Source organism: Erinaceus europaeus, chromosome 15 (genome assembly GCF_950295315.1).
Source record: "Erinaceus europaeus chromosome 15, mEriEur2.1, whole genome shotgun sequence".
Classification (NCBI taxonomy): domain Eukaryota; kingdom Metazoa; phylum Chordata; class Mammalia; order Eulipotyphla; family Erinaceidae; genus Erinaceus; species Erinaceus europaeus.
The window spans coordinates 16,948,497-16,970,853 of record NC_080176.1 but is presented as its reverse complement, the minus strand read 5'-3'; the positions used below and the strand labels follow the sequence as shown (position 1 = coordinate 16,970,853).

The 22,357-nt window shown below is 48.0% G+C and overlaps 1 long non-coding RNA gene across 2 annotated transcripts in view; it reads right to left on the bottom strand.

Moving 5' to 3' along the window:
* LOC132533099 (uncharacterized) overlaps positions 1-22,357 on the bottom strand; it is a 65,617-nt gene that overhangs the window by 22,053 nt on the left and 21,207 nt on the right. The window contains exon 2 of one of the 2 annotated variants that reach the window (XR_009544983.1): positions 11,045-11,134. The exons of the other annotated variant lie outside the window; for it this stretch is intronic. This is a non-coding gene — a long non-coding RNA (uncharacterized LOC132533099). The remainder of the gene's footprint in view (positions 1-11,044; positions 11,135-22,357) is intronic. 2 annotated transcript variants of the gene reach the window in all.

Here is a 22,357-nt window from a genome sequence, read left to right as displayed (position 1 = left end):
TTAAAAAAGATATGAAAACAAGGAAACAAGTTTATACAGTTAAGTACAAACAGAAGCACAGGTGAGTCTGAGTAAAAATGGACAGAAACGGAAGAGGTCAGTGAATCACATCCATGCCCCTGGTTGTGATAATCCACTACAGTTTTGCATGCTGTTAGCATTTGGGGAAACGGAGTAATAGGCAGGGATTCCCCCTACTATTCCCTACACCCGTCAAGGAATTAGGGCTAAGACCACGTTGGTTACTGTTTGGAGGACCGGATTCCTGTTTACCTCATGCCCCCAGAGGTTTGAGGATTTTTCTAGAGTGTACCAAACGGCAAGAGAAGGAATCCCTCTCTGAACTCAGACAAGCCTGGATTCAAGTTCTGACTCCTCTATCCCAGCCTTGAAAAATCAACGTAACCATTCTGTCTTAATATAATACCCTGCTGTGTTTAGTTACAGTTGTCTTTGCTGGGATTTTGTGGCTCTAAACCTCCTTTCTCAGAGAGAGAGAGAGAGACATAGACAGAGACAGAGGGAAGAGGGGGAGACACGACAGCACAGAGGCTCTGCCCAGAGTGGGGTAGGCCAAACTTGAACCCAAGTTACCCACTAACAAAGCAGATACACTGTCCAGCTGAGCTATTTTGCTGCCCCCTCTAAATAAATAGGTAAAATGTAATAACAGCACTTAAGTTGTTCTGAGAATTTAGTTAATTAATGTGTCAGACTATTAGAACAATCCCTTGACAACTGACATTATTTTTTTGTTACACATGCAGCCTGGGAAAGCATGAGGCACAGCTGTTCCTTGATGTTGATTTCTGCTACTTTATATAAATGTCTGGTACTTCTCAGTACTGTTAACCCCCAAAGGCAGCTGGCCTTAAAGGGGGTTTCGAAGACCCCCAGTTGGGAGGTGCAAGTGATAACACCTGGTAATAAAATCAGAATGCTTTGTTTCGGTTTGCTGAGGACTGAACTAAATAAAACTTAAATGTGGTTTCTTAAGCTCTTTTTTTTTTTCTGCTGGACTGCACCTCCACCTAAAGAGGATTTTCTTTTCTCTCCCCTTTCAAGAAGTCAAGTGCCCCAGAAGCAATCATGCATTTTCTAAAAACCAGTCAACCACGAGGTCACAACGTGCTCCAAACCACACCTGAACCAGATGTTTTCTTTCATACGGTTGGAGTCTCTCGTCTTAGTTAAGCTCTGACCCCCTTTCAAAGATGCACTCACTGGGTCTCTGGCTTGGTTCTGTTTCTGTGGCCTGTCTCTGGTCCACTATGTTCCTCTGTGTCTTTTTTTCCCCCCTTCGTTCTGCCTATTCTCTCTCTCTCTCTCTCTCTCTTTCCTTCTCTACAGGTGATCTTTCTCCTCTCCCCCTGCCTCCTTCTCAACTGTTTATAATATAAAATTGATTCTTAGAGGGCCGGGTGGTGGTGCAGCTGGTTAAGGGCACATAGTCCAAAATGCAAGGACTCAGGCAAGGATTCTGGTTCCAGCCCTCAGCTCCCCATTGCGGGAAGGTCACTTCACAAGTGCTAAAGCAGGTTTGCAGGTGTCTATATTTCTCTTTCCCACTCTATCTTCCCCATTTCTCTCAATTTCTCTCTGTCCTATCCTAAGCCCCACCTACTAGGGAAAGAGAGAGGCAGGTTGGGAGTATGGATCAACCAGTCAATGTCCATGAAGCAATTACAGAAGCCAGACCTTCCACCTTCTGCAACCTACAATGACCCTGGGTCCATACTCCCAGAGGGATAAAGAATAGGAAAGCTATCAAGGGAGGGGATGGGATATGGAAATCTGGTGGTGGGAATTGTGTGGAGTTGTACCCCTCTTATCCTATGGTTTTGTTAGTGTTTCCTTTATATATATATGAAAAATGGCTGCCAGGAGCAGCGGAATCATAGTGTATGCGCCAAGCCCCAGCAATAAAACTTGAGGCAAAAAAGAAGAGTAGACTCTTAAATCTTGGGATCCAGAACTAGCTCACCAGGTAAAATACGCACTTGGACACGTTCTGGGTTCGAGCCCCAGCATCGCAAGGGAAGGAGCCGGGGCAGCTCCGTAGCTGGAGGAACGGGACTGAGGTGTCTGGAACTATCTCTGCATCTGTCTATCCTGCTCGCTTTCCCTTCTCCTCCTAAAATAAAGAAGGAAAAACCAGCCCAGGGAGGCCAGTCAGCTCATGGTTCCAGCTTATGGCCCACCCCAGGATGCAGAGCCTGGAGCAGAGCCTGTGCTGAAGTCACCTCCACTCCCTGTGCTTCTCACCTCCAAGTGTCACACGTGCTACGAGCGCCAGGCACACAACAAGCAGCTCAGAGCCCATCACTGTGATCATCCCCCAGTGTGGAGCCAGCTGCCCCAGGCAGCTTCTGGAAGCAGCAAACAGATGGAACAGATTGGAAAGAGAAGGATCTGGGAGAGAGGAGCCTGGCAGGCTGAGGGAAGAGGGGAGGAAGACCTGGGCTCCTTCTCCACGCTGCAGTCTCCTCAGATCTTGCCCAGAGACAACGTGTGCACGCTAAGAGCTCGAGGGACATACGTGGTCTGTGTTCATCCCAGTAGCTCTGGCTGTTGCATGGACCCCTTAGCCCTGAGACAACCCAGGAGAGCAAGAAGGTCCTAAAGTTCCCCCGGTTGACAGCAGGTCTCTCAGATCACTTCGGGGGTGGGGCACCCAGTAAGTCTCTGAACCCTGCAGCCCTGAAGGGGCAAGGCAGCCGGAGGCAGTGAAGGGCCTGGCAGAAGATGGGGAGAAGCCCATCTGTCGGCAAGGTGACACCTCAGTCAGCTTCCTCAGAGTGGCCTCCTCCTCGCCAGCCTGTCTGCCCTCCATGTGTGCAATGGTTTTGGGGGGCTGGAGTCTGTCCTGGACCATCTGCTGCCTGTGACTGTGGCGGGTGGAGGGGTGGCACTGGGAAGCTTTCCTACCTGCTGGTGTCCTGGGAGTGACGGCCTGGAGCACAGCTGGGTGTGTGTGGGGGGAGGGAGTGAGTTCCTTACAGACTCGTGTGATGGAGTGTTAGCCCTGTGCCTATGTATGTCACCCAGAGACGGGCCACAAGTGATGGCATGATGGAGTAGCCTGGGCCCTCACCCAGTGACTGCGGCGCCTTTGGAAATACAGCCTGGGGGGGCGGCAAGTCCAGAGTCTTGCTCCTGTGTGACACTACAGAGGGGCCTCTCTGGAGCTTGATTTTTATTTATTTATTTTTGCCACTGAGGTTATTGCTGGGGTTCCACACCAGCATGATTCTTCTACTCCCATGGAATGTTTTAATTTTTTTTAAGAGTGTGTGTGTGTGTGTGTGTGTGTGTGTGTGTGTGTGTGTGTGTGACAGAGAGACAGAGAGAGAGGGGGGGAGAGAGAGAGGAGAGACACACAAAAGCACTATCCATAATGCCTCCCCCTTGCAGCTTCACCCCAACATCTGGGGGCTTGAACCTGGCTAGTTCTCACACATAGTCACGTGTGTGCTCTACCGAGTCAACCCTCTCTCAGCCCCCACTTTCTTTTTTTTTTGCTCAATAGATTTTTGAGAAGAGAGATAGAGAGACAGAAGGAAAGAGAATAAAGAGGAGAGAAGAGGAGTGATACCAGGGCATCCCTCCTTGGGGCCAGGAGATAGCTCACTTGGTACAATACGCCCCTTACCGTGTACAGGACCCTGGAGGTTGAACCCCAGCAGCGCATGTGAGCCTCAGGGGCAGCAGCAGGGGTGCTCCATGGAGGCTGGGGCTGTGCTGTGGTGTCTGGACCTCTGTCTCTGTTTCTTCATCTCTTCCGTAATAAAGAGAATGAGCGAGTCTTTCTGGTGCCTTGGCAGAGAGCACTGCTCCACCCTCCATGGAGTTCTCCCCCTGGGGCAGTTCGTGGTGCTCTGATGTGGTGCTGGGGCTGAAACCCAGGACCTCATTCTACCTGTTGAGCTATGCCCTGGCCCCAGTGCCTGTCCCACTGGATGTGGGCTTTTGGGCAGAGGGAAGACACCACATGAAGCTGAAGGCTAAGTGATGCTCCCACAAGCCATGGACCCCAGAGATGGCCTAGCAGCTGGAGAAGAGGAGGGACAGACCCCTTCACGCTACCCTCAGAGGACACCCACCTTGCTGCCACCGTGACTCTGATGCCCTAAGCTTGGGAAAATGCACTTCTGGACTTTTTTCCCTCACCAACATGCAGCTCATCTCTGGAGTATGGTGGTACCAGGGATTGAGCCTGGGACCTGAGTGAGGCATGAGAGTCTTGAAGAACCACTATGCTATATTCCCAGTCCAGTGCATTTCTGTTCTTAAATCATCTAGGTTAGCCCATGGGAATGGGAAGTGAAAACAAGAGTAAGAAAATGGGGCTACATGAAATGTAAGAGCTTCTATGTATCTAAAGCAAACTACACAAGGATAACTAGGCAGCCCAGTCAAGGGGAGAAGGTATTTGCACATCACACATCAGACAAGGTTCTGTTATCAAACAGATAAAGAATTGGGGGACTGGGTGGTGGAACATCTGGTCGAATGCATATGTTACCATACACAAGGACCCAGGTTCAAGCCCCCTACCCTCACCTGCAGCAGGGGAGCCACACAAGCAATGAAGCAGTGCTGCAGGTGTCTCTCCTTATCTCCTCCTTCCTTTTTCAGTGTTTCTCTATCCAAAATAAGTAAAAACAAAATATTCAAAAAATAACTGGTATAGCTCTACAAAAAATAATAGTAACCCAATAAAAAAAAAGTGGGCCAAAGAACTGAATAGTTTTCTAAACAACAGAAACACATACTCCACAGACATATGAAGAAATGCTTTGAAGGCTGAGGGTAGCACACTAGGTTAAGCTCACATGGCACAAAGCACAAAGATCCTGGTTCAAGTCTCCGGCTCCCCACCTGCAGGGGGGTCACTTCTCAAGTGGTGAAGCAGGTCTGCAGGTGTCTGTCTTTCTCTCCCCCTCTCTGTCTGGCCTACATAACAACAACAGTAGCAATAACAACAAGGGCAACAAAATGGAAAAACTGGCCTCCAGGAGCAGTGGATTTGTATTGCAGGTACCGAGCCCCAGCAAAAAGAAAAGAAAGAAAAAAGAAAAGACAAGAAACTCCACTTCACTTATTAGAGAAATGCAAATTAAAACTACACTAGGATTCCATCTCACACTTGTGAGAATGGCCGACACTAACAAACCAGGAAATAACAGGTGTTGGAGAGGTTGTGGAGAAAAAGGAACTCTACTTCTACTTCACTGCTGCTGGGAATGCAAACTGGTGTGGCCCCTTTAAAAGACGGTATGGACAGTCCTTAAACAAATACAAATGGAAGTACCTTATGGCCCAGCAACACAGCTCTTAGGCATGTATCCAAAGGACACTCAAACACTCATTTGAAGGGACATATGCACCCTATGTTCATAGCTGCATTACTCACAATTGCCAAAGAGTGGGGGAAGCCTACATGCCCATCAACAGATGACTGGCTCAAGAAGTTATGGGCTATATGTTCCATGGAATACTACTCTACAATAAAAAAGACAGCATTGTGTCTTTTGGGACAAAAAAAAAATGGATGGAACTGGAGGGGATGCTTAGTGAAATAAGTAAAGAGATGAGAGACAACTACCAGACGGTTTCATTCATATGTGGAATCTGGAGAACTAACACACATGAACTAGCAAAACAAAAACCAAAAAAAAACAAAAAACAAAAAACAGGAGCAAGCAAACTGTCTCTAAGACTTTGAGAACTATGGTGGTTATCTCTGGGAGAGTGGGGTGTGGAACTAGACACTGTAATCTTACAATGTATAGTTAATCTTGTAATCCACAGTGAATCACAAATTAAAAATAAAAAAGTTAAATCACCTAGGCTGGGGGTTGTTGTCACAGCAGCCTGAACACACAGCATTCCAGTCAGAGATAACCACTTCTCAGTGACTGCAGCCAGTGGACTCCAGGCCTGGGAGAGGATGGGCCAGGAACCCTGTCTTGGTTCCAACGTACTCTCAATTATGGTGGCCCCTGACCCCCCTCCTGCTCTTGGGGGGACCAAAATCTTAAGCAGGGCAGGCTTCCTGACATGGAACCTGTGTGGGCCTCACATTAGCTCTGGAGTTGCCATCTTGAACTGTTTTTCTTCTTAGAGATCAGTTTATCCGCCTACCCACTTACCTACCTACCCACCTGGCTACTCACCCCTGAGAAAGAGGCACCAGAGTATCATTCCAGTATAGGTGGTGCTGGTGCTTGAACTTGGGGCCTCACTTGTAAATCCTGTGCTCTAACCACTGAGTCAGCATCTTGAAATTCTTCTTTCTTTCTTTCTTTCTTTCTTTCTCTCTCTCTCTCTCTCTTTCTTTCTTTCTTTCTTTCTTTTTTAACAAAAGCTCATAATTCTCATTTTGCACTGGGCCATGAAAGTGCCGTAGCCACTGATATTTCCAAGCCTCCCTTTCACCACTATGATCCCATTTGCTTCCTAATGAGGATTTCTTGTGATTTCTGGTGTAGTAATGGCCTCTGGGGCTCAACACACGTGCACACACACGCGCGCGCGCACACACACACACACACACACACACACACACATACACACAGAGTCATGCGCCAGTTACTAGTTAAGTCACCAGCAAGTTTTCCTTTTCCATCCCTTGCAGGGACAGGACGGGTGGCAGGAAGGTGTGAGGTCAGACCAGGGGATCAGCTGTTCCAAGTGGAATTGGACTCCTGTGCATCATTCACATGGTCCTGGTGGGGTGGTGGCTGAGGGGAAAAGCAGCTGCCCATCAAAGACCACGTGCCTCCTGGGAGTGTGGCTTCTGGCCCGGGTGACCCAGTGTGTGTGACAGAGTCATGGTGACATGCTGCAGCACTGGGACTGTTCTAAGCAGAGCTTGTCCACACTGGAAGGTTAGCAAACCCAACCATATTACTCCCATATTACAACCATATTATTCCCAGCTCACTTGAAATGATGGACTTGAAATTTTTTAAAGAAATATTTATTTATTGATTTTCCCTTTCATTGCCCTTTTCTTAATCGTTGTTGTGGTTATTATTATTATTGTTATTATTGCTGTTGTCATTGTTGGATAGGAGAGAAAATGGAGAGAGGAGGGGAAGACAGAAAAGGAGAAAGACAGACACCTGCAGACCTGCTTCACCACCTGTGAAGCGACTCCCCTGCAGGTGGGGAGCCGGGGGCTCGAACCGGGATCCTTACGCAGGTCCTTGCGCTTTGTGCCACGTGCGCTTAACCTGCTGCGCTACAGCCCGACCCCTGGACTTGACGTTTTTACTTCTAGGTCTTTGTGACATGCTGGGCTGCTTTCCCCACCTCCCTGATTCCTGTCCTTCCCCATGCATCTCTGTGGAGTGTCCTCCTTCCAGTCCCACTGATGCTGGCTTGGTCAATGGATTGTGAGTGGAGATGCCAATGTGTGCGTTTCTAGCTAAGGCCTTGAGAAACATTACAGGTTTCCTCTCGCCTCCTTGTGTTTCTGCCATGTGTCGAGTGACAGGCTTGTGGCTTGACAAAGAGGATGAGGAGACGGATGGAGCACACCCAGCCTAGACCCATCCTATCTGGGACCAGTTGAGCCACCACCTCTGCAGAGACCTTTAAGTGAACCTGACATGCTTGCCGGGACCACTCAGCAGGCATGGCAGGTCTCTGCCCTGTAGATTGACATCACCAGACATGAACTGATGTCCATGCTGGACAACTTCTCTATCTGAAATTTGTGATCTTTCCTGAACCTCAGATTCCTCACCAACTACTGGCTGCCTTTCTCCACAGCATCATCAGGTCAGTCTGCAGATGTGCTGCGTCTGGGCCAGGGAGAGAGCTTAGCCTGACAGAGTACCGACTTGCACAGCCAAGGCCTCAGAGGCTCCATTCCTGGCCTTACGTCAAGCCAGAGCTGCGCAGTGCTCTGGCTCCCCGCCCCCCATTCTCTCTCACATAATAAATGAATAAGTCACTAAGTGAGCAAGCAAGTCCAACTCTGAAAATGCTGTGCCATGTTCTCACCTGGCTTTGAATCACTAACACTTTCTCTTCTTCATGTCCCCGCAACCCTTTCACCTGCCTCACTCCTTCCACTTTGTGATTCTCAGTCTAAAGCTACTTCTGCCAGTAAATCTTCTTGAAAGCTCACGAGGAGACGTTAACAGCCCCTGCAGTGTGTTCCCATGGTCCCTCGAGTGTCCACTGTCACAGCATTTGTCACAGTGCACAGTCACCTTGAGTGACGCAGGGCACTGTGCTGAGATGTTTACTGGGGCTTTGCTCTCGGCTGCTGCAGGGGGGCCAGAACAAACTCGAGAGCAAAGCTGTGCTTCTCAGACCTGATCACATGAGTCCTGGGGCAAATCTACAGGACCCTTTGCTTCCATGACATAGTTAAAGGTAGGTACAGTCAATAATTGGGGGGGGGTATATATCATCACCAAAATGGGGGGGGGGTGGCTTCCAGGAGCAGTGGATTCATAGTGCAGTTACCGAGCCTGAGTGACAACCCTGGAGGCAAAATAATAATAATAACAACAACAATAACTAAATAAAAACTGAGTAGTGCCCAGATCTCTCTCTCTCTCTCTCTCTGTCTCTCTCTCTCTAACACACACATTTAAAGTACATTTTCACAAGTAACTGACTAGCAAAACTCTAATACCTGTATCCTGTAGGTGCACACTGCATATTCTTTTCACAAGATGGTGATTTCATAAAAGCATTTTCTGCAGACAGGTGAAACAATTCTTCTTGTAAAAATGCAGTAGTGTCACTGATGGTTCAGAAGGTATTTCTTTTAGCCTCCCAACTTATTAATCACCACGCCCTGGACATTTTCAGGACTGCCATCAAGTCTGGGGAAAGCTCTGGTGAGTCTTGTTTGTTACATGAACTGCACATTTCAGAGCTTCCCAGCTGCTGTGACTGTCGCTGGGCACTTCAGCCCTTCCTGCGTTTCTGCCATGCCCACTGCGGCGGCACATCCCTTGCTGTCTGACACTGAGATGTCATGGGAGTCGGCAAAGAGGTGGGTGGCGGTCTGAAAGCAGGTGGCGGGACTAAAGTAACCGTACACAAGAAGTGATGCAGCCTCGCAGACGTATTCCACTCAGCCCCATCCAAATGCGCTGCTGGAGCTCAGCTCCAAATCCCCAAAGCTCCCAGTCGCTTCAGCACCAAGCAGAGAGAGGGGATGCATATAGCAAAGGAGAAGTTTGGGTGGAAAGAATCTAATGGCTTTGAAGCATCAAGTGCCAAGTGTTGGACGCTGTCGATTGTTAAAGAACAGCCAGTGAGCACACTGCTCCGGCGCACAAGAGCGAGTGGCCCAGGGTTTCAGCCCCTACCTCCCCCGCCGCCCACGCCAGATGTTAGCATGATGCCCTGGCACACAGTGAGCTTTCAGATAGGGTATATTTTTGCAACATTACTTCAGGCAGTGCCCCCCAATAGTGCTTTTCCCCCCTCTTTAAAGAGTTTCCGTTTGCATTTACGCGTGCATACACACACACACACACACACGTGGGTGTTTAACTCGACTCTGGGAACCAACCAAGGGCTTTGCACATGTGCAGTACCACTGAGTGACTTCATGGGTCTGATTACTTTTTATATTTATATTTAGAGAGAGGGAGAGATGGACAAAGAGATGAGACACCACAGCTCCATCTTCCGCAGAGCTTCCGTTGTGTCAGCTATGTGGTGGTTGGGATTCAAACTCAGGACCTTGCCCACACTAAGGTCTGCACTCTACCTGCTGGACTATCTCCTGCCCCTCGGAAGTGTTCTCATAGCTGTACTCAAAGTGCTGAGACAAGCGTTTGGTCCTCAGTCTTCAGCCTCTGGGTGGACAAGCCCTTTATAAGTCAGTTCTCTCTGATATGCCATTTGCGTGTGCTAGGCCTTTCGCCTTTGGGGATTAAATATTCCCCAGCTGGAAGAGGATGACTGCCTCCACAGTTATGGGAACAGGAAATCAAAGTGACATCTCTCCAATCGATACGTGTATTATTACTTTTAAAAGCCGCCTGGCTGCCCTAAAATTGGTGCGCTATATTTAGCCCGCCGCACCAGCAGACATCTGCCCATAAGCCAGCAGCGTTCTCCATCAGCGACACGTCATCTATTTATTTCTGCAGCCGAGCACCTTCTGGCACAACAAACAACCACCTTTGGAAACAAAGATGGAATTCTGGGTGCCTTAACAAATATGGGTTGTCTAAAATTACAGACGGTGCTAATTAACTGGAACACAGAATTAGAACCCACGGTTTGGAAAATAGGCAAGAAAAATAGAGTGTTTGTCAGAAACTTGAGCACCGGGGAGCTAAGTGGGCTGTTTTGAGGACGCTAAATTGATGATAAGAATTATGTAACGTTGTTAAATCTCCATAAACAAAGCCTGTCAGGTTGTGCCGGAATTAGATCATTGGTTTGTTCAAAGAGCTGGTGTTTAAAGCAAATTTCCTCTCACTGATAAAAATTATGAATAAGCCTAGTGAAGAAGAAAGATACCATCTGTGGGAGCCGAGACTGCAGTTGACCATAACTTCATCTCTGTTAGATGAACAAGTGAATTTTTGTCCCTGCCCAGTGTGTATTGATGCACAGAAATCAATGGAAAGAAACACTGAATAAAATAATATACACATAGAGAGATAGAGAGATAGAGATATATTTTAACAGACTGCTTAAGATGTTAAAAAATGTTTGGGCAGGCTGGTGGAGTTGTCAGGTACATGTGCTTGTGAGCTTCTACAAGGACCAGTTTGGTGAGGTCCAGTGTCAAGCGCAAAGTTTCAAAGTCTGGAGACAATGGTTTTCATTCCAGATCCCTCACCAGGCCACAGCAAGTCCTGCCCCCTGATTGAGACTGTGACTACAGAAGACACTGGAAACTCAAAGGCAGCACAATACAGAGACTAGCAGGCAGGGGAGGGGAGCTTGGTGACCCGGATCCTGAACTGTCGGGGAATCGTGACCAGAGGATTTTGCTGGGAACTCAGAATTCACTACCCAGGTATGAAGTCAAGGGCAGAGCACTGACCTTCTCCTCTTCAGAAACAGCGATCACAGAGGCCAGGTGGAAGAACGGGCTTGAGTGAGCTAGGGTACTTGTGTATCTGCAGCCCAGACTCTGGAAGATTAAAGCACATGGCGGTCAAGAATTTGGGAGAGGGAGATCTCTGCTCCATGAGGTCATTCAGTGTTCCCCCTCCTCCTCCTTTAGTTCTCATCTGCATCAGCAAAGGTGGGCAGCCTATCTGGACTCCAGCCAGGAAGCTGAAGGAAGCCTAGGAAGGGGAGTGGGACACACCTCCTTTCTTTAAGGAAACAGCAGGAAGATTCACACACGTGAACACTTCCATTTATGGAAGGGAACTGAAAAAGATGGTGGCCCCTATCTTTAAAGAAACTGACCCACACCAGTGTGATTCTAGAAGGAAGAAGGGGAAAACTCACATAGGGAAATGCCAAGCTGATTCTCCCAAGGTTTCTGAACTCCTCCCTCCCTCCTTTGCCCTTCCTTCCTTCCTTCCTTCCTTCCTTCCTTCCTTCCTTCCTTCCTTCCTTCCTTCCTTCCTTCCTCCCTCCCTCCCTCCCTCCCTCCCTCCCTCCCTTCCTTCCTTCCTTCCTTTCCTTCCTTTTTCCTCCAGGATTATTGTGGAGGCTCAGTGCCTACACTACAGATCCACTGCTCCTGGAGGCCATTTTTTCCCTTTTGTTGCCCTTGTCATTTATTGTTGTTGTTTTTATTATTGTTGTTGTTGTTATTGCTGTTACTGTTGTTGGATAGGACAGAGAAATGGAGAGGAGGGGAAGACAGAGAAGGGGAGAGAAAGACAGACACCTGCAGACCTGCTTCACCACCTATGAAGCGACTCCCCTGCAGGTGGGGAACCGGGGGCTTGAGCTGGGATCTTTACGCCAGTCCTTGCGCTTTGCGCCACGTGTGCTTAGCCCATTGCACACCCTTTTCCTGCTGCTAGATGCTCTCCTCACACAGACAGACTGCTGCCAGTGGACCCAAACCCACTTTCTTGGAATGAGTGGAAAGAGGATTTCTTCTCTTGGTGGTTCTAATACAAATTCCAGAGTTAAATCACCCCAGTCTGATGTGGCCACACACGTCAATCCTTACGGCCATAGGTCAGACTTATGGGGAGGGGACGCAGATGCTGAAGACAGAGGTAGGGCTACTGCCGCTACCCTCCAAGCAGCCCACTCCCACACCTTTGGGGTTTATTCCTTTCTCTTTACTTATCTCTACTTCTGCTTTGACAAATAAATCCTGCTGTATGCCAATTTCAAAAACTAGTAAAGACAGAAGACAGAAAGGTGTATATTCATCAGGCAAAAGCAGCAGATGTCCACAACAGCCCCTCAGTCCTTCTGCTTCTTCCTGTTCTCCACATCCTCTCTTCTACTCATTCTCCCTTCTCCTTTGTCTCTGCATCTCTCTTTTTTTTTTGGTCTCACCGTGAAAACTTTTGTGTAAGATACAGAAACAAGTCTTTTATGATCTTGGAATTCAGGCAAATCTCTCCTCTCGCTCTCTCTCCCTCTCCCTACCTTTCTCCCTCTCCCTCTCCCTCTCTGTCCTTGCCACCAGGATTGTCAGCACTATGAATCTATTGTCCCTGGTAGGTATTTTTTTCCTTTTTTTTTTCTTTCTATTTTATTTGGTATGACAGAGAGAAATTGAGAAGGGAATATAGAAAGAGAGACATCTGTAGACCTGGTTCACTACTGGTAAAGAGTCCCCCCCCTTCAGGTGGGGAGTGGGGACTCGAACCTGGGTCCTTGCACATGATTATGTGTCAACCAGGTGCGTCACCTGCTGCCTGACTTCAGGCATCTCCTAAGACCCAGGAAGCTCCAATACAGTGCGACAGGCTTGGGGAGCACATTCCTCTGAGTCAATCATACAGTGAGCGGATGGAACAGCTTAATGCGAAAATGTGCAAAAAACATTCCAGACGCACAGAAAAAGGAGGGGCTAATTTCACTGGGTCAGGTGAAAGTTTAGGAAAGGTTTCCTGGAAAATCACATTTAATTAGACTCTAGAAGAAAAACACACTCTGAAATCATGATTAAGCTGTTTCCTGTCAGTTACACGCTCACCTCCAACTGTCCTCATGGAATGTGAAGAATATTCCATGAAAGAAAAAATTCAGAGATGGAGGGGACAGGGTGGAGGGTGATGGCTCACTTGGTTGAGCAAACACACTACCCAGTGCAAGGACCTGACTCTCTACTCCCCACCCACAAGGGGGAAGCTCCACAAGCCGTGAAGCAGGTCTGCAGGTGTCTTTCTCTCTTTCCCCATCCTCAATTTCTTTCTGTCCTATCAAATAAGAAAACAATGGCTGTCAGGAGTCAATGCAGTCACCAAGCCCCAGTGATAACCCTGGTGGCAAAAAAAAATCAATTGACTAATTAAAATGAAATAAAATCACGGACTGGGATCATCAGAATCTATCGTTAAGTTTGTCCTGTGTTAGCCATTTATCCTCTCATGCTACCATTTCTTTCTGTCTTTTGCAAAACAAGCAGGTGAAACAGTTCTTGAGACTTTGCAGCTCTAAAAGCCGGTATTTTCCCTCCTGAAAAATCATGACTCCCTTGGCATGTGGAGTGGCAGGTCTTCAGTGCTGAGATTCTGGTTCAATGTACGCCACTGTCTTGGGGAACCCAAGAGTCTGTGAGAGCACGTCGTTTGACAGGTGTGTGCGTGTTCTGCCTTCTCTAAGCTGACCCTGGCTGATTTTATCCCGTTGTGTGAAGTTACTCTAGAACCGCAGCCATGGCTCGAGGTGAAGAGGGTCGAAGTGACAATATGGGACTTCTGTGCTCAGATGAATCTGTCCTCTGAGCCCTGCTATTTAAGCATCATCTCGGCAAGTCCCTTCTGTAACTTTTCATCTTTCTCGTGGCCATGATATCACACGTAGCCAGTAAGTGTGGTAAGAGTTCAGGGTTCTAAAACATGTGCCCAGTTCTAAATCACCACTGGGTTCTGTTTTCACTTCCTAATTTAGTAAACAGAAGGAAAATGAACTCGGAACACCTCTCTGGGCTGTAATCTTGTATTCAAAGGCCCAGGTGCGAAGACAGCATGACCCACTAAACTCTGCCTTTCTAACCACAGAAATGACTTTCTGGACCTAATGATTGCCGTTTGTTACTGGGGCACAGCCCCAGCAGCTGAGTAAATTCTTACACACGAGAAGAAAATGGACTCGAAACAGGATGGAGTAGGAGTTCACAAATGCCCACACAGCATTCCTTAAAACCAGGGCTTTGCATTCCCTGGGGGACATGATTAGCCTGGTTTGAGATGCAAGGAAACAGCCTCCAAGAAGTTACAGGACTTGCAATGTCCCTCATGTTGGAAGTGGGAGCGGAAAATGAAAGATTCAGTGACTAGAGTCTGACATTTCTTCTTCTTCTTCTTCTTCTTCTTCTTCTTCTTCTTCTTCTTCTTCTTCTTCTTCTTCTTCTCCTTCTCCTTCTCCTTCTCCTTCTCCTTCTCCTTCTCCTTCTCCTTCTCCTTCTCCTTCTCCTTCTCCTTCTCCTTCGACTGTAGTGCTCTTTTCATTGTTCCCTGTCAGATGGATTTTCAGAAGCAAAATGGGCAAAGTGGAAAAGACAGAAATGCTTGTAATGGAGATGGGGGACAGCAGCAGTTCTCACCTCCCGAGGGGTGGGGGCGAAGGTGGCACAGAGGCTTTGGGAAATTGCTTGGCATTGTCTACTCAGCCATCTCCTGTGGATGATCCCACCTCCTGCCAACATGATGTGCCCATATGTCCACCCAAAGGAACGTGTGAGAATGTCTGCAGTGCCAAGTGGGAAGCTACCCAAACTCCCATCAACAGTGGAGCAGATGCGATAAACGTTGGGATACTGTAGCTAATGGGACATTATCTACGTAGCAACAGAGGCGAACTACACAGAGCACTGAACAGAGTAAGTGCATTTAGGAAGGTTATTTGGAACTTTAAAAAAATGAAATAAAAACAAGCAGAACTGGGCAACACGCATGCGTAATGTTTGAAGTGAGAAGAACAGTTCTGTTTGAGAAACCACGGCTCACAGAGGCCGAAGGGTTGTGTCCCGAGAGCCTGTCTCCTGATCAGGGTCTGGTGCCTGTGATGAGTCTGTGAGAATCCTCTGAACTATACTTGTCTGCCCTCGGCACCTTCCTGCATCCTCCAGGAATGAGAGCTCAACGAGGCGGAGGACGAATGCAGATTCACAGAGTCAAGACACAAGCTAGCTGCAGCCATGGGTGGGATACGTAGACATGACAACAGTGGCTAGAGCGTTGTCACTCAGTCTTTTATTACTATGCACGTGTCTACCTCATTCTTTTGCCATCACAATGTGGATCTGACTGGCACCCCATTCTTAGAAGGGCAGACAAGATGTGAAAGTGCAGTGACCCTGCCCTAGACCTCACCATAGGTCAAACTACGAGAACAGACGTTCCAACCAGGGCAGCTAGGGGTCAAGGGGTAGCTCACTGGGTAGGGTGCCTGTGTTGCCATCTGCATGGCTCAGCTTCAAGCTCTGGGACCACCTGGGAAGTGCTCTGGGTCTCTCCCTGTGACTGAATGACAGAGTGGGGATGCAGAGCAGTGGTAGTGCGTACACAGAAGACCCTGGTTCTGCCGAAAACAACAGCAAGACCACAGCGGCTCCTCTCCCTGGCCCATCTCCTCACTGCCACATTGTGTTACTTCTCACACATGGGGGCCCCCCAGGGACCCCAGAAGTGCCTGGATTCATAAGTTTTGTTCTGTGAAAAGTACCCTAGAAGCAAAGTTAACAGGATAAAGTCTCTGAAAAGGAGGTGTGTAAGTCAAAATCCAATGTGAGCGGGGCTGGGAGAAGACTTTGTCAGAATTTCAGTCAGCCACTAAGCAAATCATGAGCATACGGCTCTGTGTACTGAGGGCCCTGCTGGGATAAGCCAGCACTGCCAGGACTCTGAGGCTACTCAGGAGCCACAGAGGGGGGGCAGCCACTTGGGGGGAGCTGAGTTCATGATGATGTGTTGAAAGACGGCTGGCACCCAAAGCAGACAAGGATATAAGCTTTGTGATTTATGATCTGTTTTGTCACTTGGACGAATTCAGAGATGGAGCCACTTACCAAGTAAAAATGGAAGCCAACTGCCTCTTGCTATCACTTGCGTTCTTTGGGAGGTTTTTAAATGCAACACATAAAGAAGAATCACAGACCAACTGTCCATGAAGAGACAAGGAAGAGAGTGAATACCTCTTTGGAAAGGGGTTGGAAGCACAGAGCAGTCAAGAGTCGGCAGCAAGCCAGTTCCACACTTCTCTCTCTTTAGAAGCTAGTGTACTGTCATGGTGTCCTCTCTCTCCTTTCATTTAATGTGGTGTCTAGGAAGACATTCAGGGCTGAGTGACCTCCCTGGCTCAATCTTCTGTATTTTTAAAGGGGGAGGCACCACAGCACTGCTCAACCATCCACGGGGTTCCCACATGGCACTGAACTCGGACGCAGGGTCTCCTGCATGGCACGGCACTCACTCCATCAGGTAAGGTATCTCATGACACCTCTGTTTCTTTCTGAAAGTCTTCACTTTCCTTTTCTTTTAAAGAAATATTTATTTATTCCCTTTTGTTGTCCTTGTTGTTTTATTGTTGTAGTTACTGTTGTTGTTGATGTCGTCGTCGTTGGACAGGACAGAGAGACATGGAGAGAGGAGGAGAAGACAGAGAGGAGGAGAGAAAGAGAGACACCTGCAGACCTGCTTCACCACCTGTGGAGTGACTCCCCTGCAGGTGGGGAGCCGGGGACTCAAACTGGGATCCTTAAGCTGGTCCTTGCTCTTTGCGCCACATGCACTTAACCCGCTGTGCTACCACCCGACTCCCAAAAGTCTTCACTTTCAGACCTGCTGGCCTCTGCTGTTCTTCCTCCTCCTGAGGTAGCCTGACTGAATGGTGGCGTCACAGACGTTACACTGACTAGGAAGATCTTCCCTCACAGCCATCTTCACTAGACACTAGCCAGGGCAAGGTGGGATGAAGGAAGCGTGGCCACTCTTGCTCAAGGATCAGCCCCATGGAGCTTCCCTGAGTAAAGACAATGCTGGACTGATTCCAAGAAGCAGCACAGTGAGGGGGTGCAGGTGGCCCTGCGGATGTGGTCATTACCACTCACATAGCAAACACTAGAACCCAGCAGAAAATGCTAGACACTTTTTTGGTTTTTGCCTCCAGAGTTTATCACTGGGGCTCGGTGCTTGCACTACAAATCCACTGCTACTGGAGGCTCTTTTTCCCCTTTTATTGCCCTTGTTGTTTATTATTGTTGTTGCTGTTGGAAAAGACAGAGAGAAATCAAGAGAGGAGGGGAAGACAGAGAGGGGAGAGAAAGATAGACACCTGCAGACTTGCTTCATTACTTGTGAAATGACCTCCCTGCAGGTGGGGATCCGGAGGCTTGAACCAGAATCCTTACCCTGGTCCTTGAGCTTTGCGTCATGTGCGTTTAACTCGCTGTGCTACCCCGCCCCGCCCCCACTAGACGCTTTTGATGTGACAAAGTTGGAAGAACCTTGATGAAACTTCAGAAAGTTCACACCAACTGGTTCCCTACACAAAGGCTATCTTAATCTCTTATGGAAACTCTGGGTTTTATTTCTCCCTCACAACCTTCTGGAATCCCTTCCCTCTTTGCCCAGTTTACTGTCACTCAGTAGATACCTCACCTTATTTTACATTTATTTATTTACTAATTTATTTATTTTACCAGAGCACTGCTTATCGGTTTGTGATACAAGGGATTGAACCTGGGACTTCAGAGCCTCAGGCATGAGAGTTTTTTTGTATCATGATCATGCTGTTTCCCGAGCCCAACCTGATCTACTTTTGAACAGGAGCCTTAGTGTGAAACTAGGTGACAAACATCTTTAAGAAATCGGCCTGTCTAGGAATCTCTGATTTACTGATGGAGTGGTTGACCTGTCCATTTTTATTATTTTAATCTTTGAAGAAGAAAGTAGAAGGGCTCAACACCCCCCCCCCCCGCCAGGGCCCCTGCAGAGGGAAAGTTTCACAAGGGACAGAGCAGTGCTACAGGTCTCTTTCAGCTTCTCTATTTCTCTCTGTCTTTTTAATTTAATTTAATTTTCCCTTTTGTTGCCCTTGTTTTTTATTGTTGTTGTAGTTACTATTGTTGTTGTTGATGATGTCCTTGTTGTTAGCTAGGACAGAGAGATATGGAGAGAGGAGGAGAAGACAGAGAGGTGGAGAGAAAGATAGACACCTGCAGACCTGCTTTATAGCCTGTGAAGCAACTCTCCTGCATGTGGAGAGCCAGGGGCTCAAACTGGATCCTTATGCAGGTCCTTGCGCTTTGCGCCACATGCTACTGCCCGACTCCCTATTTTTCTCTGTCTTTTACCCTCTATCAGAAAGAAAGAAAGGTGGGGGAGGAGGGGAGGGTGGATGCCCACCAGTAATGGGGGAGTCATCAGAAAGACGCTGAGCCTCAGCAATGAACAAAGCAAAACAAAACACCTAGGAATGGGTACTCTAGGAGGTGGGGGGGTGGTGGTGGAAAGGGAGGTTCTCTGAGAGTCCTGGCAGCTAGACACGCAAAATGTGGCTCTTTATTTTTCCATAAGCCTGTTTCTACAAAGTGAACTGTGAAGATAGGAATTCTATTTGGCAACATTTTTAGTTCAAGCTTTGTCCTTAATGACCTCACCCTCAGGGAGGGGTACAGCATCTGGCTGGGAAAATAAATTAATACACATTAAATAATGGCAATACACAGAGTCAAGAGCTGCTCAAGAGGGAGCTTCAGACAAATGGCTCCCACGTTAGGTTCTGTAGAAACAACCGGAGAGGAAGCAGACCTTCTGGGGGGGGGGGTGAACAGCAGGGACTCCTGGAAGAGGGAGATTTGATCTGTGCTTTGGAGGGTGAAAAAAATTTTAATTAGGTAAGAGGAGAAGCAGAGAATAGAAGAAATCTCAAAACCAGAAAATTTCTGAATGGCTTTTGATCCAAGACACAGTTATTTTCTCTTGACCATTTTTCACTGTTATTATTATTATTTTTGCACCCTGGGCCTCTTTTTTCAGATAGAAAGAGACAAAGATGGAGAGAAGGAAAGTTACCACTGAAGCTTTTCCCAGTGTGGTGTGGGCTGGGCTTGAAGCTGGGACTCACCCATGGCCAATCAGGCACCCTCCCAAGTGAGCTGCCTTGCCAGCTCAACATTTACCTTTTTTTTTTTCCTCCAGGGTAATTGCTGAGGCTCTGTGCCAGCACTACAAATCCACTGCTTGTGGAGATCATTCCCCCCCCCCCATTTTATTGGGCAGGACAGAAAGAAACTGAGAAAGGAGGGGGAGATAGAGAGAGAGAGAGAGGGAGAGAGAGAGAGAGAGAGAGAGAGAGAGAGAGAGAGGGAGAGAAAGACCTGCAGACCTACTTCACTGACCTGCTTCTGCGACCCCGTGCAGGTAGGGAATGGAGGCTTGAACCTGGGTCCTTGTGCATGGTAGTATGTGTGCTTAACCAGGTGTACCATCGCCTGGCCCCATATTTTTTCATCTCCACCATTTTCCATGTGGAGTCTGGGACCTAGCAATCAATGAAAAGACCAGATGTGGTTCTAAGAGGGGAATGAAAAGTCCAAAGGGCAGGAGGTATTCTGGGGCAGTTTTCTGAGTCCACTTCTTAGACTTGAAAGAATCTAGAGCAGAAGTCAGCGAGGTAGCAGATGCTTTTGGCTGTGTGGTCTACGCATTCTCTTTGCTTAATGAACTCAGACCCTCATTGATTTCTGATACCACTGAGTGACCTACCCGGCCCAACTCTTTTTCTATGCTATGCATGGCTTTGCCCCAGGCTTTTCCTGTCCCTTTGGTCCCCTCCACTACCGTGCAGTAGTGAGGGCAGAACCCAGGGCTTCTGGTATCAACAGGCACATGCTATAACCACAGAGCCATTTTCCAATCCTTGTCATACCCCCCAGTTTTCAGTTGTCATCAATTTCCAATAGAGAGAAAGCATAAGAGAGGGAAAGACACCACAGCACTGAGGCTTCCTCCAGCATGGTGTGAGTTGACTCAAAGCTGGTTGATGGTCATGGCACAGCAGATGCACTGCCCAGGTGAGCTGGTTTGCCAGCCTCATTCTTTATGGGAATTACTCAACTCACAGCACAAGAGGTCCATTAGCAAATGGACAGGAGTATATATCATAAGGCCAATCCAATAGGCCCACCTGACAGACCGGACTTGACTGTGAGCTATAGTTTGGTACTCTGGTTCCAGACATCACTTTCTTTAAGAGAAATTATTTATTTATTGGATAGAGACAGAGAGAAATTGAGAGGTGAAGGGACACACACACACACACACACACACACACACACACACCTCCAGTACTGCTTTGGCGCTCTTGTGAAGCTTCCCCCCTGCAGGCGGGGATTACGGGATTGAACCTGGATCCTTGTGCGCAGTAACATGTGCACTAAAGCAGGTGCACCATCACCCAGTGCCTTAAGACATTACTTGCATTCTGTGATTGCTTCCTACTATCTGTGTTAAGCTTACTACTATGAGTAAGAACAAGAGATGCCAACATTTACACCATAGGCACTCCAGCCCCATTGAGTGATTAGCACTGTGGTGGTCACCTGTGATGGGACGGTGCAGGAATCAATGGGGAGAGGTGACCCTCCTCACCGCAACAGAGCTTTTTAGCCCATCAGGGAAGATGACAGGTGGAGAGGAGATAAAATAGCATTAAGGAGGCCTGGCAGTAGCACAGCGGATTGAGTACACATGGCACGAAGTGCAAGGACCCATATAAGGATCCGGGTTCAAGCCCCCGGCTCCCCACCTGCAGGGGGGAGTTGCTTCACAAGCGATGAAGCAGGTCTGCAGGTGTCTAGATTTCTCTCCCCCTCTGTCTTCCTCTCCTCTCTCCATTTCTCTCTGTGCTGTCCAACAAAAATGGTTGCAATAACAACAACAATAATAACAACAACGATAAACAACAAGGGCAACAAAAGGGAATAGACTCCAGGAGCAAAATGACATTAATAATATATATATATAGTTTCCAAGTTATTGCTGGGGTTTGGCTCCAGCACTACGAGTCCACTGCTCCTGGCAGTTTTTATTTTTGGATAGGATAGAGAAATTGAGAGAGGAGGGGGAAGACAGAGAGGGAGAGAAAGATAAACACCTGCTGACTTGCTTCACTGCTTGTGAAGCTTCCCCCCTGCAAGGGTGAGCCAGGACTTGAACTCAGATCATTGCATGGTCCTTGCACTTAGTACTATGTGAGCTTTACCCAGTGTGCTACCTCCTGGTCTCCCTTTTCTTACTTTTTTATTTCTACTTGGGATATCACTGGAGCTTGGTGCCAGCACTATGAATACACCATTCCTAGTGGCTTTTTTTTTTTACCTTTTTTTTCTTCTTCTTCTAATTTTTATTAAATAGGGCAGAGAGAAATTAAGAGAGGATGTGGAGATAGAGAGAGGGAGAGAAATACAGACACCTGCAGACCTGCTTTACCACTAGTGAAACGGACTCCCGGCAGGTGGGGAGTGGGGGCTCGAACCTGGATGCTTGCGCTTGGTAAAATGTGAGCTTAAGGGCTGGAGGAGCCAGAAATGCCTTCCCCGATGAAGTGGCATTTAATTTGCAGCTGGAAGAACTCTGTTTAGGCACAGGTGGTTTGTGGAAGCAAAAACAGGGTTAGAAGGGCTAAGAAGGGCTGATACGCTAATGCAGGAGAAACACGTCTGAGGAGCACAGAGGGCGAGAGAGCAGAGCGTTTCACCAGAGGGAGGGATGAAAGTTCAGTCAGGCTGCAGCAGAGAGACTGAGGAAGGGATGAGTGAAATATCACACTGCAGGCCCCCAGAAATGGGAATCACCCAAGCTCTCTGCAAGTGAGGATATGTCCCTGTCCCCCAGCACTGGCGCCTTTTCTCTCCAGAGACAGGGTGGGGAGGTGGGTCACAAGCAATCTTGTTTGTAAACAGCTGTGAGTCTGCAGCTGAAAGACGCCTCGGAATGCCTTCCCTCACGTGCACTGACTCCATTCATGAGAAACATGGCGGTCTGGTCACTCCCAGCCAATCAGTTCAGCTTGGCTTCAGGGCAGAGCAGTGAGCCAACTTCTGCTTGTCCCACACAGCAGGCCAAGGGGAGAGACTCAATTTCTACATCGTTGTCAACCACTGATTTTACTAGCACTGATGAATGCCAGCCTGGAGATGACTTGGAACAAGGTATTCCACCCTTGCCCGCGTGCCAGGGCTGACAGCAGCATGCCATGCAAT